Genomic DNA, 26,082 nt, shown 5'->3' on the forward strand with positions numbered 1-26,082 from the left:
CTCTAAAGCCATAGGTCAATATTAAACATAGATATTTGGAAGATCTATGGTGAACTTCCTTAATTATGTAGATTCATTTTGGAAGCTCTATGGTGAACTTCCTTAATTATGTAGATTCATTTTGACAAAGTATATGATTTTGAAATGGATAACTCTAGTGATTAGGTAAGAACATATACTGCATTTTCTAATAGTTTGAAATGTGATGAGAAGTTAAAAATCTCAAGAGTATAAAAATTAAAAAAAAGAATGTGTTCAAATAAATATATGATATACTTTTCATTAAGAAAGGGCCACCAGGATAGAAAATTTGAGGGCTTTTGGGGGACATATAAAAGCTATAAAACTGTTTTAGCAAATCCTCAAATATTCTCTTACATAATATATTGGGTACTAATGTCAAAAAGACATGGATGCAAAATTTTTTCTCAAAGAAATAGAAAACAACACTATGCATTTAACATTAAAGCCAAGTTGAGTAGAAGTTAATCCTTGAGGGTAAGAGAAGTGCCTAAGATCATGGATTAAACTAGGCATGATGACACAACCATATATAATCTGAGTGTTTGCTGAGGTGGAGGGATCAGAAAATGAAGCAAGAGTATCAGAAAGATGTATTTGGAGTAGAGAGGACACTACATCATTATTATTGTTGTATATGCTGTATAACAGAGTATTATTTTCTTAATGAAAACAATAATAAAAGAGCATACACTGACTGGAGGCTATAACTATAAATACCTTGTCCAAACAAAGTTGGGCATATTAAATAATATTGTGTGACTAATACAATGCAAAAAGAAGTGTTTATTTTAGCTTTGCTTTAACCTATATATCTCACTCATTTTAAAAAAAATTATAGGGGTTGGGTATTTAGCTCAGTGGTAGAGCGCTTGCCTAGCAAGCACAAGGCCCTGGGTTCGGTCCCCAGCTCCGAAAAAAAGAAAAGGAAAAAAAAAAAAGAAAAAAAGAAAAAGAATATTAGGACTCTGAAGACTTACAAATATTGATTAAGAACACTTAGAAGTAGAAATTGCACTCCATAACTTTCAACTGATCAACTTATTAGTAACAAGAAAACTGAGAAATATGGTTCAACTCACCCAATCTGCTCCCATGGTGCTTTACCTCAATCGTAGTCTTTGTCCACTCTCAGGTAACAAAGTATTTTTGTCTGAAAGGATAAGATACAGAGCACCAGAGATGACCTAGATAGCCTCAGGGTTCCAGATCTTACAGGAAAGTGGGGTACGCATGGGTCTAACCCATCCATATAATTTTTATTTCTTTCTTACCTGCTATAGTCTCCCCTATTAGATGATCTGTTAGTACATTAAAAAAGAAAGAAAGAAAAAAAAGACCAGTTAGTTGCTGCTTCAAGTAACTGCCATGGAATAGCACCATGCATCCCTCTATATCTACAGTTTTCCATGTCAGCAGATTCAACTAATCAAGGACCTAAAATGCTAATTTAAAATGAATGACTGAATTAATTCAGATGCATCTGTGCTGAGAAATGTCAGGACTTTCTCTGCATTATTATTTCCTCAACAGTATATATAACCCACTTTGTCATAGGCTCTACATTGTATTAGATATAAATTAGAGATGAAGTAAGGTTATAGACAGCATTTGTAATATTTATATCAATACTGAACTCTTTATCATGTTTAAGTCACTCACAGATTTTTGTATCATTAGGATGTCCTAAAACCAGTCCGTCATATATACCAAGATACATGTGTGTCTCATGTATTGTTTTTAGAAGAGTCAATATTCTTTGACATATGAAAACATGGTTTTGAAATAATCCTGTTGCATATTAGCCAGCCATGGATAGCAATCTGTGGTACCTAACCTGGACTACTTTTGCCAAAGGATCTTCTTTTCTTTGAATTCTTTCTCTAGCACATCCTACCATGACTTCATGAACAAATCTCAGCACTCACTTTGTGGCCACTGCCAACAACGTCCCATTATATAGCACTAAACTCATAATATCTAAATTCGTATCATGTCCACTCCACATCTTGGGCATATTTCAGATTTGGAGGACCATTGTCAGCTAGAAACCCAGCCAGAAACTCTATCTCAAATGCAAAGCTGAACTCCATTTTTAAAATCAATAATGCAGGAGGTACATTGTTACAGTTTCAAAGTGAAGTGCCCTCTATAGCTCTATAGACTCCAGTGTTTCAACACTTGGTTTCCAACATGTAATACTCTTTGGAGAGACTTTAAAACCTTTAGGACTAGACAAAGGAAGTGGATTCAATGGGAGGGAATCTTAGGTTTTATACTCTGGCTCTGCCCTTGACCACATGGCCCTCTCTGCTTCCTGGTTGTTGATCATGATGATCCTGCCACCAAAGCTGTTAAGTTATTCCAATGGATATTTCTTCCCCACCATGATGGACAGAAATCTCTGTCAGACCATGAGCCAAGATAAATCCTTGCTCCTTTAATTTCTTTCTTATCAGATATTTGTTCACAGTAAAGAGAAAAGTAATGAATATACATATAAACAGGCCTAAAACAAGTTCACATAGACAAGCCTAGCATAGATATTGAGAAGGTGGGCCTGCTGAGTGTTTTCCAGGGACCATGGGCATATCCATACAATATTGCATTGCCTGAAAGATAAATTCTGACCTACTTATTCTGTGACTCACTCAGCACCTTTCCCTTTTGGAATTAACCCAAGGAAAAGTGTCCGCTCAGCAAAACCAAGTTGCCTGCTTCCTTATATGTATGTGGCCTGCTTATTTCACTATTTGAGGGCTTTGCTTCAGAAGTGCAGAACAGCCCAAGGGTCTTTTTTCTCTATTTTATATTGTGTGTTTTCTTAAAATTGTATCTTGGCTAGAGCCACTCTTTTCCCCTGGGTGGTTTCATAACTCATGAGAAGATCTACAATGTCTTGGAAAATCAGCAAGAATGCCCCCAGGGTAGTTAAAACAAGTATCATATATAATAAACATTCTTGCTGCTCTGGAAGAGGAGCCTCAGGAAGGCAGGCCATCTTTCTGTGTGAGTTGTGTGCAAATAGGAACAACAGGGAATGACATGCAAATACTTCATGATGAAATCAGGGAAAGGCTCACCAGGTGGCCAGAAGGGAGCTCTGAAAATGGCCATTTGGGGAATGAAGTGAGAGGCAGTGGATGTCCTTAGTCTTCTGGACACTTCACTACTGGAACCTTATTCAAGTTTCACACCCAATTTGAAACCTTTGTGTTTATAGATCTTAGCCTAGCTTCTCTGTTGCCAGAGGTAACAAAGCTCTTTGTTGCCAATAGCAAGTGTAGAAAAAAAAGTGCAGGAGGGGAAGGACACTGGCTTAGAGAAAGCAGGAGAAAAATAACTCAAGACTAGCTTCTAAGATAGCCACTATAGTATCTTGTAATGAATGGAGGTAAGTGCCTGCTCTTTTGAGACATTTTCAGGAAGAATATATCAACCATTATACCTCACAACAGAGAGGGAAAATCTTTTGCCTGGCATCATGTGGTGTTGATTTTCTGTAGTGGATGAACTAATTCTCAGTACTAAGACAGGAGCTGCTGCATTTGGCAAGGATGCTGTGCACTGTTCAAGCCACTGTTCTCATTCTTCTCAGGAAATTGTCCTGTGCCTAGAGTCAGTATACTCCCTTTTTGTGGGTGCATCTGGAGTACAGGCTGCCAGGTCGTCAGGACATTATGTTTTGAAAGTAATTCCATTGATGCTACAGGTACTGACATCTACCAATGTGTCCAGAAAGCAACTAGAGATAAAATAAAATTAAATTGATGTGTTTGTGTTCCAATAAAGTTTTATTTACACAAAGAGATAAATGGCAGCATATGGTCTATAGACTAGCATTTGCCAACTACTATCCTAAGCTAAAGAAAGCTGCTTTGAAGAAGAATAGGCTCCTTCTAAGGACTTCTAATCATGATCTAATTGATGGGCAATGAGTAAAGAAAAGGTTTACTTTGCTCCCTTAATTCAAAGTGTTTCTGAAAGACCCTAACCTCTTATGGCTGAATTCTTTGTTCTGAATATGTTGGAAGATGATGTTTGCCCTGTACCCAATTTGACAGTCAGGCATTTCTCTCTCCATTATAATCATTGGTTTCATCAAGTTATCTTGTAGATCTCCTATATGAAAATCTCTTTTTTAGCCTTCATGTCTTATAGAACCTACACTAACACCCACAGAACCTAGTGATTGACTGTTCTTACAAATTTCTGAAAACAGAAAAAATATCAGCAAGTGTGAGGGATTTTCACTGAGGTTAGGTTGATCCCTTGAATCATCAAGCCACAGCTGCTAAGCACTAGGAACCAGCACACTGAACTTGTTTGCATTAAATGCTGGGAGAATTACCAGAGATCAAAGCATAAAAGTGCTGCCAAACCGACTTATTGGCCTGAACTGCTCTGGCAGAGTTGGCTTTCAATGCCCAGGTTATTAGATAAGGGTCCCATTAGTTCTAGCTGTCAGAAACAGCTCCAAGAGCTCCTTTTTAACAAGAAGTAGGAAACTAAGTTGGAAGAGTATGATCAGAGGCAGAGAAATATTTTTGTATGAAACTAACTACTATTTTTCATCACAAAAATTAGGGAAATTATGTTGCCAGTAAGTGCCTTGTCTTTAAGGCCGTATCTTATCACAAGAGCCTTGAGACTTGTGAGGAGATACCAATATCTTAGGTTATATTCCCTAGAATCAGGCTTAGACACAAGAATCTGAGTGCAAATAGTGTATATTTCAAAGATGATCCCAAGAAACTCCAGGAGAGTATTGAAGGAAAAGAATTGTTACTCATCTAGTTATTACTGTGAGAACAACCTTTCTCAGAAGCTCTGGGGACAATGAGGGACACACCTCACTTATTCTTTTTAAAATGATCAATAGAGCCTCTTTACTGATACCAGTTTTCATGAGTCATTTATAGAAAGATAATCATAAGGGATATTATTTCAAAATTTACTTTAAGCCTATGGCTGGCATGGGCAGAGCAGCCTCCATCAAGAAATAAGGTATCAAGTCAAACAGAAATATAGATGTTGCAAGTTGGGAGTTGTGTTAGACTTTCGCTGCTGTGATAAGAGACATGAAATAAGCAACTTATTGAATGATTTATTTTCTTCATAGTTTCAGAGGCTTTAGGCCATGGTTATCTCTTTCCATTACATTCAGGTTTTCAAAAGATTTATTCATAAGAACCTATTGCTGGCCACACCACACTCTTTGATCACAGGACATGAAGAAATCAAGCTGGAATTTGTCTATAATTATAATCCTGCTGGCCAGCTTGCATATCTCCACAAGGGAGAGAAAAGTCAAGAGTTTTTTCTCATTCTCTTTTCTGTTGCTGTAATAACATACTTTGACCAAACGCAACTTAAAGAAGTAAGGATTTATTTGGCTTACACTCTAGGTTCAACGTTGAGAGAAGTCATGGAAAGATCTCAAGGTAGGAGTTTGAAGTAGTTATTGTGGTGGAATATTGCTGCTGACTTATTCATGAATGTTTAGCTAGTATATACAACTCAGGATAATCTTTTCAAGAAATAGCGCCTTCTAACGTGGCGTGGTCTCTCCCTTTCTACATCAAATAATAGTCAACATAACCCCCCATAGACATGGGGTTGGGGATTTAGCTCAGTGGTAGACCACTTGTCTAGCAAGCGCAAGGCCCTGGGTTTGGTTCTCAGCTTCAAAAAATATTAAATAAAAAAACAAAAAACAAAACAAACAAACAAAAAAACCATAGATAGACATATTTCCAAGCCAATATGAGGTAACTCTAGGCTGTATCAAGTTAAGAGTCAATCTAACTAGCACAGAAGCCTTCCCTAGTTTGGGCTACAGTAATAAACTGCCTGGCAGGATATGCTGACTGGTTTAAAAATGTTGAAGAGATAACCAACAATTTTCTAATTGTATTTATAAAATGTTCCACAGGAAGAACGTCATCTGGTACTGTTAGTTTGACTATGGTGGTTTTAATGAGAATGGCTGCCATAGACTCACATATTTGAAAATGTTGGTGCCAAGCTTTAGAGCTTTGAGACATTTTGAAAAAGAGAAGGAGCTGTGGCCTTGTTGGAGGTGGCATGTCACTGTGGGTGGCTTTAAGCCTTCCGAAGTTTGTGTCATTCTTAGATATATCTCGCTTCCTAACAGTTGTGGTGTCTTGAGATACCTAATTCCTCTCCCTAGGTACTAACTCCTAGTAGGCCTTTTGATTCATGACCTAATGAACCACCTGTCTATAGTGCCACAGCCTGAAAATCAAGCCCTCCACATATGAGCATTTCAGAAATACACTTTAATATCTAAGTCACAATAGCAGTTACTTCCATAATTAGGGCAAATATAATTGTGACTTCTGTCATCCTAGCAGATTGTCTCCTTTCCTGATTTTAATGAAATTAAACCACCAAAGAAAACTCACATAGCCAGTTAATTAAAAGCCCACATCCTTTCTGAGACACACTGAGAAAGAGGAAGTGTAGCAATATAAGTAAATTCTATACTTGCCGCCTATCTCAAAGGTGCCCTTGAAGGGACTGAATAGAGAAGACTACCACTAAATACAAGTGAACCAACCTCACAAACCTAAAATGTGATGGAGTGATTTTCTTTGTATTTTATGCATGTGCTAATTAGGTCTATCTTACTTTAACAAATACACAAGAAAATTTATAAGGAAGAAAGGTTTGCTTTTGGCTTATAGTTCCAGAGGTCCAAAGGTTGTCTTTGTGCCTGCACCAAGATAATACATCACAGTAAATAGTCCTTTGGTCCATTATAGAAAAAGTCACTGATATCATGGACACTGGGAAAGAAAGAGAGAAAGGGGAAGACATCATGGTCCTATAACCCCCTTTGAAGGCATGGTTGCAATTGCCTAAAATCCACTGATAACTCTGTTTAACAATAGTGAGTATGGTGAGATGGGATCCAGGCCACATGTGAATCTTTGGAACATATTCCAGACCCAAAGTACAGGAATACAATGATAAATTACACAGATACTAGTGGGTCAATCCTAGCGTCAGAAAGAAGCTACGTCATGGTTAAGACTGTAAAGACTAAAATATAGTGTTTTATAGCTGATGTTTTTCATTCTTTAATCACAAAATCTGGCAACACATATTTGTCCTTACAAAAGAGGAGAGAGAGAAAAGGTACACCATCAGTAATCCACTCTTCTGATAAGAATTAAAGCACATTTTATTTTCATCTGTCCTCTTAGTGGCAGATAGATTTCTTCCTCACATTTCTGATGTTTAAGGTCCAGAATAGTTCTTGTGTGGCTATATGAAAGAATTGAGGATTGTTATATGTGTTATCTATGGTCCATGCAAGAATACTTAGTAGATAGAAGGTGAGCATTATAAACTACCCAACTCCTGTCTCTAAAACTAAGGTTGAAAAAGCCTATAAAAAGTGCTATTAAAATGGTAGTATTTTTCTATATTTGAAAGTATTGTCCTGGGCTTTTCAAATAATCAAATAAATAGTTATAAAAACAAAATAAAAAGAACTTAGCAAGCATTCGAAACACAGAAATATCACCACTGAAACAATTTGGGATAGAACAATTGGTAGGAAAATCACCCCCAGAACAATAGATTATTTTTCTGTGCATTCAACAACTGCCTACTAGTTATACCCATTAACTTAAAAGGAAAATATATACTACCATAGAAACCTCTGAATGTACTTTACAATAGCCCCAATTTTGTAGAAATGAGACCTTATTTTAAAGATGGATTTTTAAATCCATGGCTGTTTTTGAGTCATACTAATAGGCAGGGGAAGAGCAGGCTGTTTTAGTAATAGTGCTTTATGCTTCTGTGAAAATGCTACTCAATAGCCCACATGCTATTTCTTCTATGTAATTCTTTATGCCCAAGATGGGGTGCAGGGAAAGAAAAGGAGATTGAAATATCAAATATAGCAACGAAATAGGAGAGCTCCAACCAACAGGAACCCTCCTGACAATCTCACTTGTCAATTATCTATATTAAAATTTTCTTTCAACTTTCTGTGCATGGATGTTGTGCCTGAGCCTGTGTTTGAGCGCCACCTGTATAAAGGGTAAGCCAAAGCCAGTTTGAGGCCATCAGATGCACTGGAACTGAACTTACTGATGGTTGTGAGCTGCCATGGATGCTCAACATTAGACTCAGATCCTTTGAAACAGTAGTCAGTGCTCTTAACTGCTGAGCAACCTCTCCAGCCTGCATTTTTAATATGTTGACAGCTTCCTACGTGTGTATAAGGTATTTTAGTCATTTTCATCCCTTATTATACTCTCATTGTAACCCCACTTTTCCTGAACCTCTACTCTCCAACAAGCCTGCCTTGGCTTTAACATCTTTTGTTATGTTTTTTATTTTGGTTGTTGTCATTGTTTTATATTTTGTTTGTTTTGTTTTGACTGTGTATCTTACATGCTGAGTTTAATTCGGGTCATTTATATAAGCATGGGAAGGTATTTATTGAAGCCTAGGTAAAGTTACCAGTAACTACATCATTGAAAGAAATAACTTCCCTCTTCCAGTAACCTTTAAGTGCCAATAACACCTATGGGAGGTAGGGGTAGGGCCTCATGAGCCCTTACCCAACGATGAAAATTAGCAGGGCCCAACTTGTGCAGATAGTCATAACTGCTGTTAGTCCATGAGCATAGTGTGCACTATCCAGGAGATAGATTTCAAGGCACTCCTTCCAGGCCCTTATATTCTTCCACCCTCGATTTCGTAATGGTGTCTGATCCTTCGCAGATAGCCAACAATCTTTTCATCCAATTTTTTTTTAAATCTGAACCATGGGCAATGTCTTTTAAAATGGAAGAAATAGCTTTTACTTTACTATTTTTATTGTGTTATTTAAATATATAATGTGCTGGTTAGTTACTATTGCTGTAGTTGTTGTCAACTTGAAATAATGAAAAGTTATCTGGGAAGAAGGAACTTCAACTGACAAAATACCTCAATCTGATTAGCCTGTGGGCAAATCCATGGGAAATTTTTCAGATTAATGATTGATTTAGGAGGGTGAAGCCCAGAATGGACAGTTCTCACCCTTAGCAAGTGGTCCTGGGTTCTATAAGGAAGTAGACTGAACAAGCAAAGGGGAGCAAGCCAGTGAGCAGCATGACTCCAGCTTGTTGCTTTGAGTTTCTTCTCTGACTTCACTCCATGATGGGTTGTTACCTAGAAATCATAACATGAAATAATTCCTTTCTTCCTCTAATATAGTTTGGGTCCTGGTGTTTTATCAGAGCAACCTACCGAATAAATGTGAGGATTGAACACTGAACAGTAGATATGAAAAGCTGCTAAAATATATTTCTTTTAAGCATGCATAAATCCAAAATAGATTTACAAATGAAAAATGAGCAAAACCACAAACTGATACAGTAGTAATTCATAATATGGAGAGTACAAGTCAAGTGGTAGGAATATTAGTCTCCTGGTGCACACAGTGGAAACATGCATTCATCATTGCACACTAGCTAGCACTTGTTGTTCCTAAAGGCACTTTCCTAGGAGGTGTAGATGCATCCATGAGCTAAACAAAATGCCCTACCTTCGTGGAGCTCAAATTATATTAGGGGAGGAGCAACAACAATCAATCAGATAGGCAGGCCTAATCCGTAGTGTATGAGATGATGAGATGTGAAGAGGAAAATAAAGGGAGAAAGAGAGTAGCAGTTTGTAATATGGAAAAGGCTTCATTATAGACAGTGACATGAGCATGATATTTGGAGAAGGTGTACAAGGTGTAGTGGTGCTCACCTGTAACCCCAGCACTCAGGACAATGAAGCAGTAAGGAGGATTGCAAGTTGAAGTTCTGTGTGGGCTACAGAGTGAAACCTTACCTCAAAAAATAACCAAACAAAAATCCTTAACCAAGGTAGAATGAATACTTGGCCACATTCCCACACTGCATAGGTGAATGGTCTTATATCTGTGCAGTTCAGACCTTTAGTAGATTGAACTCAGCAAACTTTTCAAACTGGATGCTATGTTCTCTCACTTTTCTCCTTTAAACTAAGATCGTCCTGGATGGAGAATGGTTTGACCTTTGGATCTCTGACTTTGCAATGGTGCAAAAACCTCCTGAATACAATTGGAAACACGCTTGGCATTTTCATTTGAATTTGGACCTTTTGTTCCAGACTAACAATACACTGTCCTCTCTTGTGAGATACTGGTAGGTAGGTACTGGAAGTGAACCCCAGCTCCCAGGCAGACCTGTTGTCCTGAAGGAAAACAACTTGTACTCTACAGTGGTGTAAAAGTAATGACAATTCCTTCTGACTGTGTCTTAGAAGACTTGCATTCGTGGAGTGTGGTTTTAAGAACAGGTACTTTCCAAAAATATCACATAAGAGAAATAAATCAGGTATCCCCATTGATATGATTGCAGTATTTCCAGAACTACTTGGGGTAGTCTATGTATTTAAGATGAAACTGGAAAATCTAGGCATGGTGGTTTAGGCCTTTAGTCCCAGCACTTGGGAGTCAGAGGCAGGAAGGTCTTTGTGAGGTTAAGGTCAGCCAAGGATGAGACCATGTCTCAAAAAAATTAAGATGTAATTGAGTGTTGGCTAATGCCTAAAATCCCACAAGATGGGAGACTGAGGCATAAGGATTTCTTTGAGTTTGAGGCCAACCTAGACTATTCAGTGAGTTCAGGCCAGCCTAGGCTCTAGTATGATACCCTGTCTCAAAAACATTTAAAAAAAATGAAACTTGGAAAGATCTCTACGATATTTTGAAAAGACATTGACCATAATGAAATACACAAATTTTACCAGGTTATGCTCTGTATGAATGGACTGTGATTTTAACCATTTCTTAAAAACTTCACCTGGGAAAGTACATTATGTTGATAGATTCTCCTGGTTAACATGAACTGTACAGAAATGCTTTAAGGTATCTTTCCTCATACAGAGTAAATCTACACTACATATAAATTCTTTGATTTAAGCATGGACTTCATGATATTCTGTGATGCCATAATGATAAAATGCTTCTTGCAATACTATAATATAATACAATATATTTTAAGCATAGGAAGTTTATATTATTATTCCATGTCAAAGTAGTATAAATTTCATATGAATAAAACTCTTGTCTGGGCAGGTGTCTCAGTACGTTTAAAAAAAATTAAGTGCTTACTGCCAAGCCAGATAGCCAGATATCTATCCTGAAAACCCATGATGTGGAAGGAGAGAAGACACTCCCACAAGTCATCTTCTAATTTCCACATAAGCAGACAAAATCATACACAGTAAATACATATTGCCTATGTGATGCCTCCTTGCTCTCTTATTGCCACCACTATTTCCCCTGACTTCCAGTGCTGGTTTACAAACACAAATCTGAAAGATCCTACCATCTGTATCCTCCTACAGTTAACAGATTGTTCTTTATTATCAAGGGATCACAAAGAGAACACTCACTTCTAGGAATTCATATTCACATTTTCATATAGTAACAGAAGACACACTGTACCAGGCTATGATCTTCTAGAGGTTACATAGCATGAGAGGAAAGAGCAGATTCCAGAAGCAGACTACGTATTTTGAAATCCCAGCCCTATCCACCACTTGCCAGCTATATGAAGCCCTTAAATTTCTGCATGCCTTGACTGGCTTGTTAGTAAAATGAATTAAATTGTTTTACATAAATGACGTGGTTGTAAAGTTTAAATGAATTATTATTTGTAGATCACTTAGTATAGTGTCTCCCACATAGTAAACCCTTAGAACCCTTACAAATAAAAGAAAGAATGATCCTTATCTTAGAAAAATTAGTACTGATTAAAAATTAATAAGATACAACAATAGAGATACCCACAAAATGGCTGATGAATGAAATAGTAACAGTTTTCTATTCCATTTTGTGGGATATTTTGACTGTGAATATCACACTGTTTTTGGCTTTCAGTTTTGGGGATTTTAAAGTGAGGGTTGGTTGTTATTGTTGTTTCTGAGGCAATCAGTGCCTCAGAACTATGTGGTATTATTTTTCCCCTAAGATGAAGCGTGGGTTTGTATGAAAAGTAATATATATTCATGAAAATGCACCGATAGTCTGAGAAATCAGTAACTGGTTGACATTCTTGCAGTGTCTTTCTCAGTATATTACAAAGTAGCTCAGAAGAGGAACTGTCTACATAATAAAATTTACCAAATGTCCTTCATTGTTTTAGGGGTTCTTGCTTTGCATATTGGAAGCATGAGTGTAGATCCAGCTGTTCTGCTAGTGTATTGCCTCCAGGATCAAGTACTGATCCCTCAGTTTGGGAGAACATTGAAACTTAGCAGCTTTCTGTCAACCCATTCTAAAAATTGCCTTTGGGTGAAGAACTATGCTGCACACCATGCTATAATCTCTTCCTGTGGGGAAGTGACCTTCAGTGATACATCTATCTGGAAGTACAATGATTCTACATACTACTTTCAGTTTACGAAAAATCTTTTGGTTCATTTCAGGTCATAAGAGCCCTATAAGCTTAGTGGAATCATTTCTTATACATAATTCTCAATTCAATAAATTTTGCTGTCTGGTTTTGCTTCTTTCATTCCCTCATATCTGTTAATTCCCAAATCAGACCTGTATTTAAATCTGTCTCAAGGTCTAATTTTTGGGATTTGGCCTGAAACATGTAATAATTCAGTAGAGTATACACCAACTGTCATGCTAGCATTTAAATTTTAGACATGATTTTCAACATATCTTATTCACAATGATTTTCGTGTGTTTGCTGAAACCATCTTTAAGTATCTCTTAACTTCCTCAATAATGTCACCTTCTGTTGGTCCCTACATTAGAACCAATAAAAGCCCCCTACAATACTCAGAATCAAACAATATAAGCAATACCTAAGTTCAGGATAGAGCCAAGCATATTATATATAAATAAATCTTTGATAAGTAGGAGGAATTGGTCCTGATTATGATTGCTAAAGAGCAGTTGAGTTAATATTCAATAATAGCACATCATTAGCAGCCTCCTCTCAGAACACCAGGAAGCTTATCACATTTCAGAAACTCTCTCTCTCTCTCTCTCTCTCTCTCTCTCTCTCTCTCTCTCTCTCTCTCTCTTCCCCTCTCTCTTTAGATGTGCTGTTTTTCCCAATACCTCAAATTCATTTTTACAATTGTGTGTACAGAAAGAAATAATCCGAGTACTGAGAAAAATTGTAAAAATCATGTTTTGTTCAAAGATATGTAAATGCACAGTAAAGATTTTAAGTTTTTATCTTAGGCTTAGGGGAAGAGTAATGTTTTGATTCTTCGTGTAAGATAGTTTAAGGTTGGAACATAGATGAACTTAGGCTGTTCCTTTGTAGGAAATTCTGTGTTCCCATGAAAAGTCTTGGTAACATTGTCACAAACTTTTTGAAGAAACATAATTCCAATAGTAGTAATGGCTTGAATACTGATACCTAGTATAATAAACAATCCAAGTGCCCAGTTTTCTTGGGATTGTGATAGAAGCAAATAGTATGAGAATGTTGAAAATGAAACGTAAAAGATAAGGATATTAGGAGATAACATAAGGATATTAGAGGATTAAACAAAATGTAAATCACAGCAGTACACAATATAGAAAGCTTATGTTAGGCATTTTGTTAAACATTTGGTGGTTCTGAAAAACATAAACAATTTTGAAAAAATAAAGATTGGAAGCAGTATTAAGAGTGATGGAGCCTTCCTGGTTGATGCCGCCATGGAGAGCTCGTAGACAGCACCCCACGAGCAAACTTGAGCCTCAGGACCACAGGTAAGACCAACTTTTCTGCTGCAAGTGACCTGCCTGGTGAACTCCAGACCCGGCCCACAGGAACAGCTGAAGACCTGTAGAAGGAAAAACTATACGCCAGAAAGCAGAACACTCTGTTCCCATGACTGGCTGAAAGAAAACAGGAAAACAGGTCTACAGCACTCCTGACACACAGGCTTATAGGACAGTCTAGCCACTGTCAGAAAGAGCAGAACAAAGTAACACTAGAGATAATCTGATGGTGAGAGGCAAGTGCAGGAACCCAAGCAACAGAAACCAAGACTACATGGCATCATCGGAGCCCAATTCTCCCACCAAAACAAACACGGAATATCCAAACACCAGAAAAGCAAGATCTAGTTTCAAAATCATATTTGATCATGATGCTGGAGGACTTCCAAAAAGACATGAAGAACTCCCTTAGAGAAACCCAGGAAAACATTAATAAACAAGTAGAAGCCTACAGAGAGGAATCGCAAAAATCCCTGAAAGAATTCCAGGAAAATATAAATAAACAAGTAGAAGCCCATAGAGAGGAGTCACAAAAATCCCTGAAAGAATTCTAGGAAAACACAATCAAACAGTTGAAGAAATTAAAAATGAAAATAGAAGCAATCAAGAAAGAACACATGGAAACAACCCTGGATATAAAAAACCAAAAGAAGAGACAAGGAGATGTAGATACGAGCTTTACCAACAGAATACAAGAGATGGAAGAGAGAATCTCAGGAGCAGAATATTCCATAGAAATCATTGACTCAACTGTCAAAGTTAATGTAAAGCAGAAAAAGCTACTGATCCAAAACATACAGGAAATCCAGGACTCAATGAGAAGATCAAACCTAAGGATAATAGGTATAGAAGAGAGTGAAGTCCAGTAAATATCTTCAACAAAATCATAGAAGAAAATTTCCCTAAGTTAAAAAAGAGATACCCATAGGCATACAAGAAGCCTACAGAACTCCAAATATATTGGACCAGAAAAGAAACACCTCCCGTCACATAATAGTCAAAACACCAAATGCACAAAATAAAGAAAGAATATTAAAAGCAGTAAGGGAAAAAGGTCAAGTAACATATAAAGGCAGACCTATCAGAATCACACAAGACTTTTCGCCAGAAAGTATGAAAGCCAGAAGATCCTGGACAGATGTCATACAGACCCTAAGAGAACACAAATGCCAGCACAGGTTACTGTATCCTGCAAAACTCTCAATTAACATAAATGGAAAAACCAAGGTATTCCATGACAAAACCAAATTTACACAATATCTTTCTACAAATCCAGCACTACAAAGGATAATAAATGGTAAAGCCCAACATAAGGAGGCAAGGTATACCCTAGAAGAAGCAAGAAACTGATCGTCTTGGCAACAAAACAAAGAGAAGAAAAGCACACAAACATAACCTCATATCCAAATATGGATATAACAGGAAGCAATGATCACTATTTCTTAATATCTCTCAACATCAATGGCCTCAACTCCCCAATAAAAAGACATAGATTAACAAACTGGATAAGCAAAGAGGACCCTGCATTCTGCTGCCTACAGGAAACACACCTAAGAGACAAAGACAGACACTACCTCAGAGTGAAAGGCTGGAAAACAACTTTCCAAGCAAATGGTCTGAAGAAGGAAGCTGGAGTAGCCATTCTAATATCAAATAAAATCGATTTTGAAATAAAATTCATCAAAAAAGATGAGGAAGGATACTTCATATTCATAAAAGTAAAAATCCACCAAGATGAACTCTCAATCCTAAATATCGATGCCCCAAATACAAGGGCACCTACATACGTAAAAGAAACCTTACTAAAGCTCATAACACACATTGCACCTCACACAATAATAGTAGTAGATTTCAACACCCCACTCTCATCAATGGACAGATCATGGAAACAGAAATTAAACAGAGATGTAGACAGACTAAGAGAAGTCATGAGCCAAATGGACTTAACAGATATTGATAGAACATTCTATCCTAAAGCAAAAGGATATACCTTCTTCTCAGCTCCTCATGGTACTTTCTCCAAAATTGACCATATAATTCTTCAAAAAATGGGCTTCAACAGGTACAGAAAGTTATAAATAATCCCATGCGTGCTATCGGACCACCACAGCCTAAAACTGTTCTTCAATAAAAATAAGGGAAGAATGCCCACATATACGTGGAAATTGAACAGTGCTCTACTCAATGATAACCTGGTCAAGGAAGAAATAAAGAAAGAAACTAAAGACTTTTTAAAATTTAATGAAAATGAAGGTACAACATACCCAAACTTATGGGACACAATGAAAGCTGTGCTAAGAGGAAAACTCATAGCGCTGAGTGCCTGCAGAAAGAAACAGGAAAGAACATATGTCACCAGATTGACAGCACACCTAAAAGCACTAGAACAAAAAGAAGCAAATACACCCAGGAGGAGTAGAAAGCAGGAAATAATCAAACTCAGAGCTGAAATCAACCAAGTAGAAACAAAAAGGACCATAGAAAGAATCAAAAGAACCAACAGTTGGTACTTTGAGAAAATCAAAAAGTAGATAAACCCTTAGCCAGACTAATGAGAGGACACAGAGAGTGTGTCCAAATTAACAAAATCAGAAATGAAAAGGGAGACATAACTACAGATTCAGAGGAAATTCAAAAAATCATCAGATCTTCCTATAAAAGCCTATATTCAACAAAACTTGAAAATCTGCAGGAAATGGACAATTTCCTAGACAGATACCAGGTACCGAAGTTAAGTCAGGAACAGATAAACCAGTTAATCAACCCCATAACTCCTAAGGAAATAGAAGCAGTCATTAAAGGTCTCCCAACCAAAAAGAGCCCAGGTCCAGACGGGTTTAGTGCAGAATTCTATCAAACCTTCATAGAAGACCTCATACCAATATTATCCAAACTATTCCACAAAATTGAAACAAATTGAGCACTACCGAATTCCTTCTACGAAGCCACAATTACTCTTATACCTAAACCACACAAAGCCCCAACAAAGAAAGAGAACTTCAGACCAATTTCCTTTATGAGTATCGATGCAAAAATACTCAATAAAATTCTGGCAAACCAAATCCAAGAGCACATCAAAACAATCATCCACCATGATCGAGTAGACTTCATCCCAAGCATGCAGGGATGGTTTAATATACGGAAAACCATCAACGTGATCCATTATATAAACAAACTGAAAGAACAAAACCACATGATCATTTCATTAGATGCTGAGAAAGCATTTGACAAAATTCAACACACTTTCATGATAAAAGTCCTGGAAAAAATAGGAATTCAAGGCCCATACCTAAACATAGTAAAAGCCATATACAGCAAACCAGTTGCTAACAATAAACTAAATGGAGAGAAACTTGAAGCAATCCCACTAAAATCCGGGACTAGACAAGGCTGCCCACTCTCTCCCTACTTATTCAATATAGTTCTTGAAGTTCTAGCCAGAGCAATCAGACAACAAAAGGAGCTCAAGGGGATACAGATCAGAAAAGAAGAGGTCAAAATATCACTATTTGCAGATGATATGATAGTATATTTAAGTGATCCCAAAAGTTCCACCAGAGAACTACTAAAGCTGATAAACAACTTCAACAAAGTGGCTGGGTATAAAATTAACTCAACTAAATCAGTAGCCTTCCTCTACACAAAAGAAAAACATGCCAAGAAAGAAATTAGGGAAACGACACCCTTCATAATAGACCCAAATAATATAAAGTACCTCGGTGTGACTTTAACTAAGCAAGTAAAAGATTTGTACAAGAAGAACTTCAAGACTCTGAAGAAAGAAATTGAAGAAGAACTCAGAAGATGGAAAGATCTCCATGCTCATGGATTGGCAGGATTAATATAGTAAAAATGGCCATTTTACCAAAAGTGATCTACAGATTCAATGCAATCCCCATCAAAATACCAATCCAATTCTTCAAAGAGTAAGACAGAACAATTTTCAAATTCATCTGGAATAACAAAAAACCCAGGATAGCTAAATCTATCCTCAACAATAAAAGGACTTCAGGGGGAATCACTATCCCTGAACCCAAGCAGTATTACAGAGCAATAGTGATAAAAACTGCATGGTATTGGTACAGAGACAGACAGATAGACCAATGGAACAGAATTGAAGACCCAGAAATGAACCCACACAACTATGGGCACTTGATTTTTGACAAAGGAGCCAAAACCATCAAATGGAAAGAAGATAGCATTTTCAGCAAATGGTGCTGGTTCAACTGGAGGTCAGCATGTAGGAGAATGCAGATCGATCCATGCTTATCACCCTGTACAAAACTCAAGTCCAAGTGGATCAAGGACCTTCACATCAAACCAGATACACTCAACCTAATAGAAGAAAAACTAGGGAAGCCTCTGGAACACATGGGCACTGGAAAACATTTCCTGAACAAAACGCCATTGGCTTATGCTCTAAGATCAAGAATCGACAAATGGGATCTCATAAAACTGCAAAGCTTCTGTAAGGCAAAGGACACTGTGGTTAGGACAAAACGGCAACCAACAGATTGGGAAAAGATCTTTATCAATCCTACAACAGATAGAGGCCTTATATCCAAAATATACAAAGAACTCAAGAAGTTAGACCGCAGGGAGACAAATAACCCTATTAAAAAATGGGGTTCAGAGCTAAACAAAAATTCACAGCTGAGGAATGCCGAATGGCTGAGAAACACCTAAAGAAATGTTCAACATCTTTAGTCATAAGGGAAATGCAAATCAAAACAACCCTGAGATTTCACCTCACAGCACTGAGAATGGCTAAGATCAAAAACTGAGGTGACAGCAGATGCTGGCGAGGATGCGGAGAAAGAGGAACACTCCTCCATTGTTGGTGGAATTGCAGACTGGTACAACCATTCTGGAAATCAGTCTGGAGGTTCCTCAGAAATTTGGACATTGAACTGCCTGAGGATCCAGCTATACCTCTCTTGGGCATATACCCAAAAGATGCCCCAACATATAAAAAAGACATGTGCTCAACTATGTTCATCGCAGCCTTATTTATAATAGCCAGAAGCTGGAAAGAACCCAGATGCTCTTCAACAGAGGAATGGATACAGAAAATGTGGTACATCTACACAATGGAATATTACTCAGCTATCAAAACAATGACTTTATGAAATTCGTAGGCAAATGGTTGGAACTGGAAAATATCATCCTGAGTGAGGTAACCCAATCACAGAAAAACACACATGGTATGCACTCATTGATAAGTGGCTATTAGCCCAAATGCTTCAATTACCCTAGATGCATAGAACAAATGAAACTCAAGACGGATGATCACAATGTGAATGCTTCACTCCTTCCTTCAAAGGGGAACAAGAATACCCTTGGCAGGAAATAGAGAGGCAAAGATTAAAACAGACACAGAAGGAACACCCATTCAGAGCCTGCCCCACATGTGGCCCATACATATACAGCCATCCGATTAGACAAGATGGATGAACCAAAGAAGTGCAGGCCGACAGGAGCCGAATGTAGATCACTCCTGAGAGACACAGCCAGAATATAGCAAACACAGAGGCAAATGCCATCAGCAAACCACTGAACTGAGAATAGGACCCCCGTTGAAGGAATCAGAGAAAGAACTGGAAGAGCTTGAGGGGGCTCGAGACCCCATATGTACAACAATGCCAAGCAACCAGAGCTTCCAAGGACTAAGTCACTATCTAAAGACTATACATGGACTGACCCTGGACTCTGACCTCATAGGTAGCAATGAATATCCTAGTAAGCGCACCAGTGGAAGGGGAAGCCCTGGGTCCTGCTAAGACTGAACCCCCAGTGAACTAGATTTTTGGGAGGAGGGCGGCAATGGGGGGAGGATTGGGAGGGGAACACCCATAAGGAAGGGGAGGGGAGACGGGGATGTTTGCCCGGAAACGGGGAAAGGAAATAACACTCGAAATGTATATAAGAAATACTCAAGATAATAAAAAAACAAGCCAAACAAACAAACAAACAAAAAAAGAGTCATGGATTCTAGAATCGACAAATGGGACTTCACAAAACTGTAAAGCTATTGTAAGGCAAAGGATACTGCCATTAGGACAAAACAGCAACCAACAGATTAGGAAAGATTTTTACAAATCCTCCATTCTATAGAGGGCTAATATCTAATATATATACAAAGAATTCAAGAATTAGACTCCAGAGAATCAAGTAACCCTATTAAAATGGGGTACAGAACTAAACAAAGATTTTTCAGCTAAGGAATATTGAATGGCTGAGAAGCACCTAAAAAAATGTTCAACTTCCTTATTTATCAAGGAAATACAAATCAAAACAACCCTGATATTTTACCTCACACCAGTCAGAATGGCTAACATCAAAAACTCAGGTAACAATAGATACTGGCAAGGATGTGGAAAAAGAGGAATACTCCTTCATTTTTGGTGACAATGCAAGCTAGTAAAATCACTCTGGAAATCAGTGTGGAGGTTCCCCAGAAAAGTGAATATTGTACTACCTGAGGACCCAACTATAACACTCCTGGGAATACCCAAAAGATGCTTCAACATACAACAAGGACACATGCTCCACTATGTTAATATCAGCCTTATTTATAATAGCTAGAAGCTAGAAAGAACCTAGATGTCTTCTGACAGAGGAATGGATACAGAAAATGTGGTACATCTACACAGTGGAATAGTACTCAGCTATCAAAAACAATGACTTTATGAAATTCATAGGCAAATGGATGGAACTAGAAAATATTATCCTGAGTGAGGTAACCCAATCGCAGAAAAACACACATGGTATGTACTCAGTGATAAGTGGATATTAGCCCAAAAGCTTGAATTTCCCAAGATACAACCCCCCAGACCACACGAAGCTCAAGAAGAAGGATGAACACAGTGTGGATGCTTCAATCCTTCTTAGAAGGGGGAACAAAAATATTCATAAGAGGCAATATGGAGGCAAAGTTTGGAGCAGAGACTGAAGGGATGGGCATTCAGAACCTGCCCTACCTGGGGATCCAGCCCATATACATACAGCCACTAAATCCAGACAATATTGCTGATGCCAAGCAGGAACCTGATATAGCTGTCTCCTTAGAGGCTCTGCTAGATCATGACATATACAGAGGCAAATGCTCACAGCCAATCATTGAACTGAGAATGGGGTTCTATTGGAGGAGTTAGAGAAAGGACTGAAGGATCTGAAGAGGTTTGCAACCCCATATGAACAACAATACCAACCAACCAGAGCTCGCAGGGACTAAACTACTGTCCAAAGACTACACATGAACAGTTCCATGGCTCCAGCTACATATGAAGCAGAGGATGGCTTTGTTGGGCACCAAAGGGAGGAGAAGCCCTTGGTCCTGCCAAGTCTGGTCCCCCCAGTGTAGGGGAATGTCAGAGTGGGGAGGCAGGAAGTTGTGGGTGGTTGGGTGGAGGAAAGGGGATAACATTTGAAATGTAAATAAAAAATCCAATGCAAAATAACCCCATGAATCATGAATTCTGGATAGAGACACAGCCATATCGAACCAAAGGGCAGAAATTCACACAACTGAAACTTCCATGAAGCATAGAGTCATTTTGGCGCTGAAGCCAGACCTGTATGCACAACTCATGAGGATCATCTTCACAGATGTAGATTTTTATAATCTTTCAAAACAAATCAAGATGACAAAAGATTTATGTTTGTGGCTTATGTATAGTACCTACACCCCAAAACAGGTTTGTCTCTTCTATGTCCCTGGACCTCAATGTCATCTACATTATGTGAAAAATCATTTCAAATCTTGGTTAAGTGCAAGTCTCATTTGTTCAATAATTTTCTTGGGCATTGACAATCAGGAAGATTCATTAAATCAAGAAACAATAGTGGATTGCTTTGTTGTAGACTTAATATACAAAGCATGCCTTCATATATTATGTAAGGACGCTCTCTTAAATTACAGTGTGAAAACAGATGACACAGCACTGTGAGATAAATAGCCATTCCTTTACCAGCTTGATTCTGTTTGTGACATTTAAGTCTCTAAATCATGACTGATTATGCTGGGCTGAAAGAGAGTGGAGCAGACCACATTACTTTAACATGGCCTACACCATGTGTTCTGCAAAGTGACCTTACCACCCCCTCAACAGAAGATGAAGTCTTTCTTATCCTTGTAAAATGAGATAAATTCTCAATATGTAGTGTTTCTTGGCCTTGTAAAATGAGATAAACTCTGGATACTTTCAACCATTAAACTATGGAAGAACTGACACATATATACTTCCAGGTACTCCTCAACGGCAACTGAACTGGAAATTCACTCTAACACAAACTCTTTGTATTGCGCATTGCCAAGGAAATGAAATTCAGCCACTATGATATTCTGAAATAAAATAGATTCGAATCAGTGTGCCTTCTATAGAATCAAATCAGTGCGCCTATCAATTTATTTTTGTATTTAGAATGTAGTCATTAGGTTAGAAAGTCTAAATACTTTAAGACTGCCATATATTGGCCCATTTACATTTTATTGGGAGATTTAAATACCTCACTCTCCCCAATGGGCAGGTCATCCAGACAAACACTAGAGAAATAGTAGACATAACAGCAGACTTAATAAACCAAATAGACCTAACAGATATTTACAGAATATTTCACCCAAACACAAAAGACTATATGTTCTTCTCTGTACCTCCTATAACTCTCTCCGAACTGACCATATACTTAGACACAAAGCAAGTCTCAACAGATTAAAAAATATTAAACTACCACCTACATCCTCTCAGAACTTCATGGATTAAGGCTAGACCTTAACAAGTCTAAACTTGAGGAACAAGAGGAAGCATTCAAACTCCTGGAAACTGAGTAACTATTTACTGAATGAAAAATGGATAAAACTGAAATAAAAAAAGAAATTAAATACTTTCTAGATTTCAATGAAAATGAATACATTGCTTACTCAACTTATGAAAAAGTGCTGAGAAGAAAGCTCATAGCAATAAATGCCTTCAAAAAACAAATAAAATACTGAAGAGATCTTATAATAGCAACTTAACAGCACACCTGAAATCTCTAGCACAGAAAGAAGCAGGCACAACCAAGAGGAGTAGATGGCAAGAAATAAACTTAGGACCAAAATCATTAAAATAGGAAGAAAAGAGAAAATTACAAAGAATCAGTGAAATAAAGAGCTATTTTTTTTTGAGAAAACCAACAAGATAGACATATCCTTATGCAAAATAACTAAGGGAAGGGAGAGAATATCCAAATTAACAAAATCAGAAATGAAGAAGGACCTAACAACAAATACTGAAGAAATCCAGAGAATCATAAGCACATACTTTAAAAATATTTACTGTACCAAATTGGAAAATTTAAGAGAAATGGATAATTTTCTTGATAGATACCACTTACCAAAGTTAAATGATTAATTAAAAAATTTAAATAGACCTACAGTACATAGTGAAACAGAAGCAATCATTAAAAATGCTCAGCCAAAAGCAAGAAGAGGAGGGGGGTGGGGAGGGGGAAGTGGAGGGGGAAGGGAAGGAGGAGGAGAGAGAAGAGGAAGAAGAAGATGGAGGAGGAGGAAGAGGAGGAAGAGGAGGAAGAGGAGGAATAATAGTTACTCTTAATCTAATAGTTCTCAAATTACACCACAAAACCAAAAGCAGAATGAGCATTGTTCTGAAGTGGAAACTTCTAGTTCTTTTGAAAAGTTAGTTATGGCCAATGGTGTTTGGCTGGGGCCACAGGTGAAAGGATGTCTTGCTAAAGCAAATATGTGAAAGACTGTTCTCCTGAGTTAGACATAAATGAAAGGACGTTTCTATATAGCAAGGAACTGAAACAACTCTTAATGAAGAAGTATAAATATGACCCCATAGACTGTGGGAAATGGGCACTGAGCTATATAGCTCCTGGTTTCTGTCTGTTATTTGTCAGCCTAGAAGAGTGGTCTGCAGCTTCCAATCATGTCTGGTGTTTTTTTCAGGACTGAACTGCTGCCCAAGAAGACTGAGTTCACCCCCAAAGTACTATTGCTGCAGAGGTCCACTTCCCTATATCTTAATAACTTTTCTCTTCTGCTACCTTTGCTGGGTAGTGGGCTAGAGAGAAGTTGAACTCATGAAAATTAGGTTGCAAAGAATGTGTGCCTACATTACTCAGTTTATTTTATGAGGCCAGAGGTACCCTGATACACAAGTCACAATAAAGAATCAAGAAAGATGGGGCCTGAACCTCACTGACGCCAGCCCACAGCTCCCTGCTCCCAAACCCTGTGGGAGAGAGAGTCCATCGCCCAGACAGGTGGGCACTCCTCAGACTGCAGGGCAGGAGAGACTGCCAGTACTGCCCACCATTGCCCACATCCCTGGCCCAAGAGGAAACTGTATAGGGCCTCTGGGAACAGGAAGATAGGGGAAATGAATGCTGCGGTCAAGATAACACCTGGATCCAAAGGGACCCAATCAAAGAGCTGCTTAAACCCAAATACCATGGGAGGGAGAGCTAGAACTTCAGAGGGGCAGACATGCCTGGGAAGCCAGAGGAGACTACTCTCTGCCCACATTTTTGACTGTAGAGGAAAACGCCTAGTCCTAGGCCCCATGTGCACAGGGTCCCGAGAGAAGGCAGGGCAGGCCCTTCTGGTTGCTGCCTTCACAGAGAGCTGAAACCTGGCTCTGAGGAGTGACTTCAGGCCCAAGACCAGCAGTAAGACCAACGTTTCTTCTCCAAGTAACCTGCCTGGTGGATTCAGGACACATGCCCACAGGAACACTGGAAGACCAGTAGAGAAGAACGACTACATGCCTGAAAGCAGAACACACTGTGCCCATAGCTGGCTGAAAGGAAACAGGAAAACAGGTCTACAGCACTCCTGACACACAGGCATACAGGACGGTCTAACCACTTTCAGAAATAACTGAACAAGGTAACACCAGGGACAACATGATGGCAATAGGCAAGCACAGGAACCCAAGAAACAGAAACCAAGACTACATGGCATCATCAGAACCCAAATCTCCCACCAAAGCAAACACTGAATAGCCAAACACACCAGAAAAGAAAGATCCACATTTAAAATCACATTTGATCATGATGATGGAGGACTTCAAGAAAGCCATAAAGAACTCCCTTAGAGAAATGCAGGAAAACACAAATAAACAAGTAGAAGATTATAGAGAAGAAATGCAAAAATCCCTCAGAGAATTACAAGAAAACACAATCAAACAGGAGAAGAATTTAAAAATTGAAATAGAAGAAATAAAGAAAGCACAAAGCGAGACAAACCTAGATACAGAAAACCAAAGGAAGAGACACAGAGCCGTAGATACAAGCATCACCAACAGAATACAAGAGATAGAAGAGAGACTCTCAGGAGCAGAAGATTCCATAGAAATCATCCACACAACTGTAAAAGATAATGAAAAGCAGAAACATCTACTGATCCAAAACATACGGGAAATCCAGACTCAACGAGAAGATCAAACCTAAGGATAATAGGTATAGAAGAGAGTGAAGACTCCCAGCTCAAAGGACCAGTAAATATCTTCAACAAAATTATAGAAGAAAACTTCCCTAACCTAAAGAAAGAGATGCCCATAAACATAAAAGAAGCCTACAGAACTCCAAATCGATTGGACCAGAAAAGAAACACCTCCTGTCACATAATAGTCAAAACACAAAATGCACAAAACAAAGAAAGAATATTAAAAGCAGTAAGGGAAAAGGTCAAGTAACATATAAATGCAGACCTATCAGAATTGCACCAGACTTCTCAACAGAGACTGTGAAAGTCAGAAGATCCTGGACAGATATCAAACAGACCCTAAGAGAACACAAATTCCAGCCCAGGTTACTGTATACAGCAAACTCTCAATTAACATAGATAGAGAAACCAAGATATTCCATGAAAAAACCAAATTTACACAATATTTTTATACACATCCAGCCCTACAAAAGATAATAAATGGTAAAGTCCTACACAAGAGGCAAGCTACTCCCTAGAAAAAGCAAGAAATTAATCATTTTGCAATAAAACAAAGAGAAGACAAGCACAAAAACATAATCTCACGTCCATACACGAATATAACAGAAAGCAACAATCACTATTCCTTAATATCTCTCAACGTAAATGGACTTAATTCCCCCATAAAAAGACACAGATTGACAAACTGGGTACACAATGAGGACGCAACATTTTACTGCCTACAGGAAACCCACCTCAGAAACAAAGACAGACACTACCAAAGAGTAAAAGGCTGGAAAACAACTTTCCACACAATTGTACTGAG

At 38.1% G+C, this 26,082-nt stretch overlaps 1 long non-coding RNA gene across 1 annotated transcript in view; it reads right to left on the reverse strand.

The window, feature by feature from the left end:
• Positions 1-502: 502 nt before the first annotated feature.
• The window catches only part of LOC120099316 (uncharacterized), a 32,392-nt gene continuing 6,812 nt past the window's right edge, over positions 503-26,082 (reverse strand). Inside the window, exons 2-3 of the long non-coding RNA XR_005498385.2 lie at positions 1,296-1,322; positions 503-1,174 (exon numbers count right to left, since the gene is read on the reverse strand). This is a non-coding gene — a long non-coding RNA (uncharacterized LOC120099316). The remainder of the gene's footprint in view (positions 1,175-1,295; positions 1,323-26,082) is intronic.

This window comes from Rattus norvegicus, chromosome X (assembly GCF_036323735.1).
Source record: "Rattus norvegicus strain BN/NHsdMcwi chromosome X, GRCr8, whole genome shotgun sequence".
Classification (NCBI taxonomy): Eukaryota; Metazoa; Chordata; class Mammalia; order Rodentia; family Muridae; genus Rattus; species Rattus norvegicus.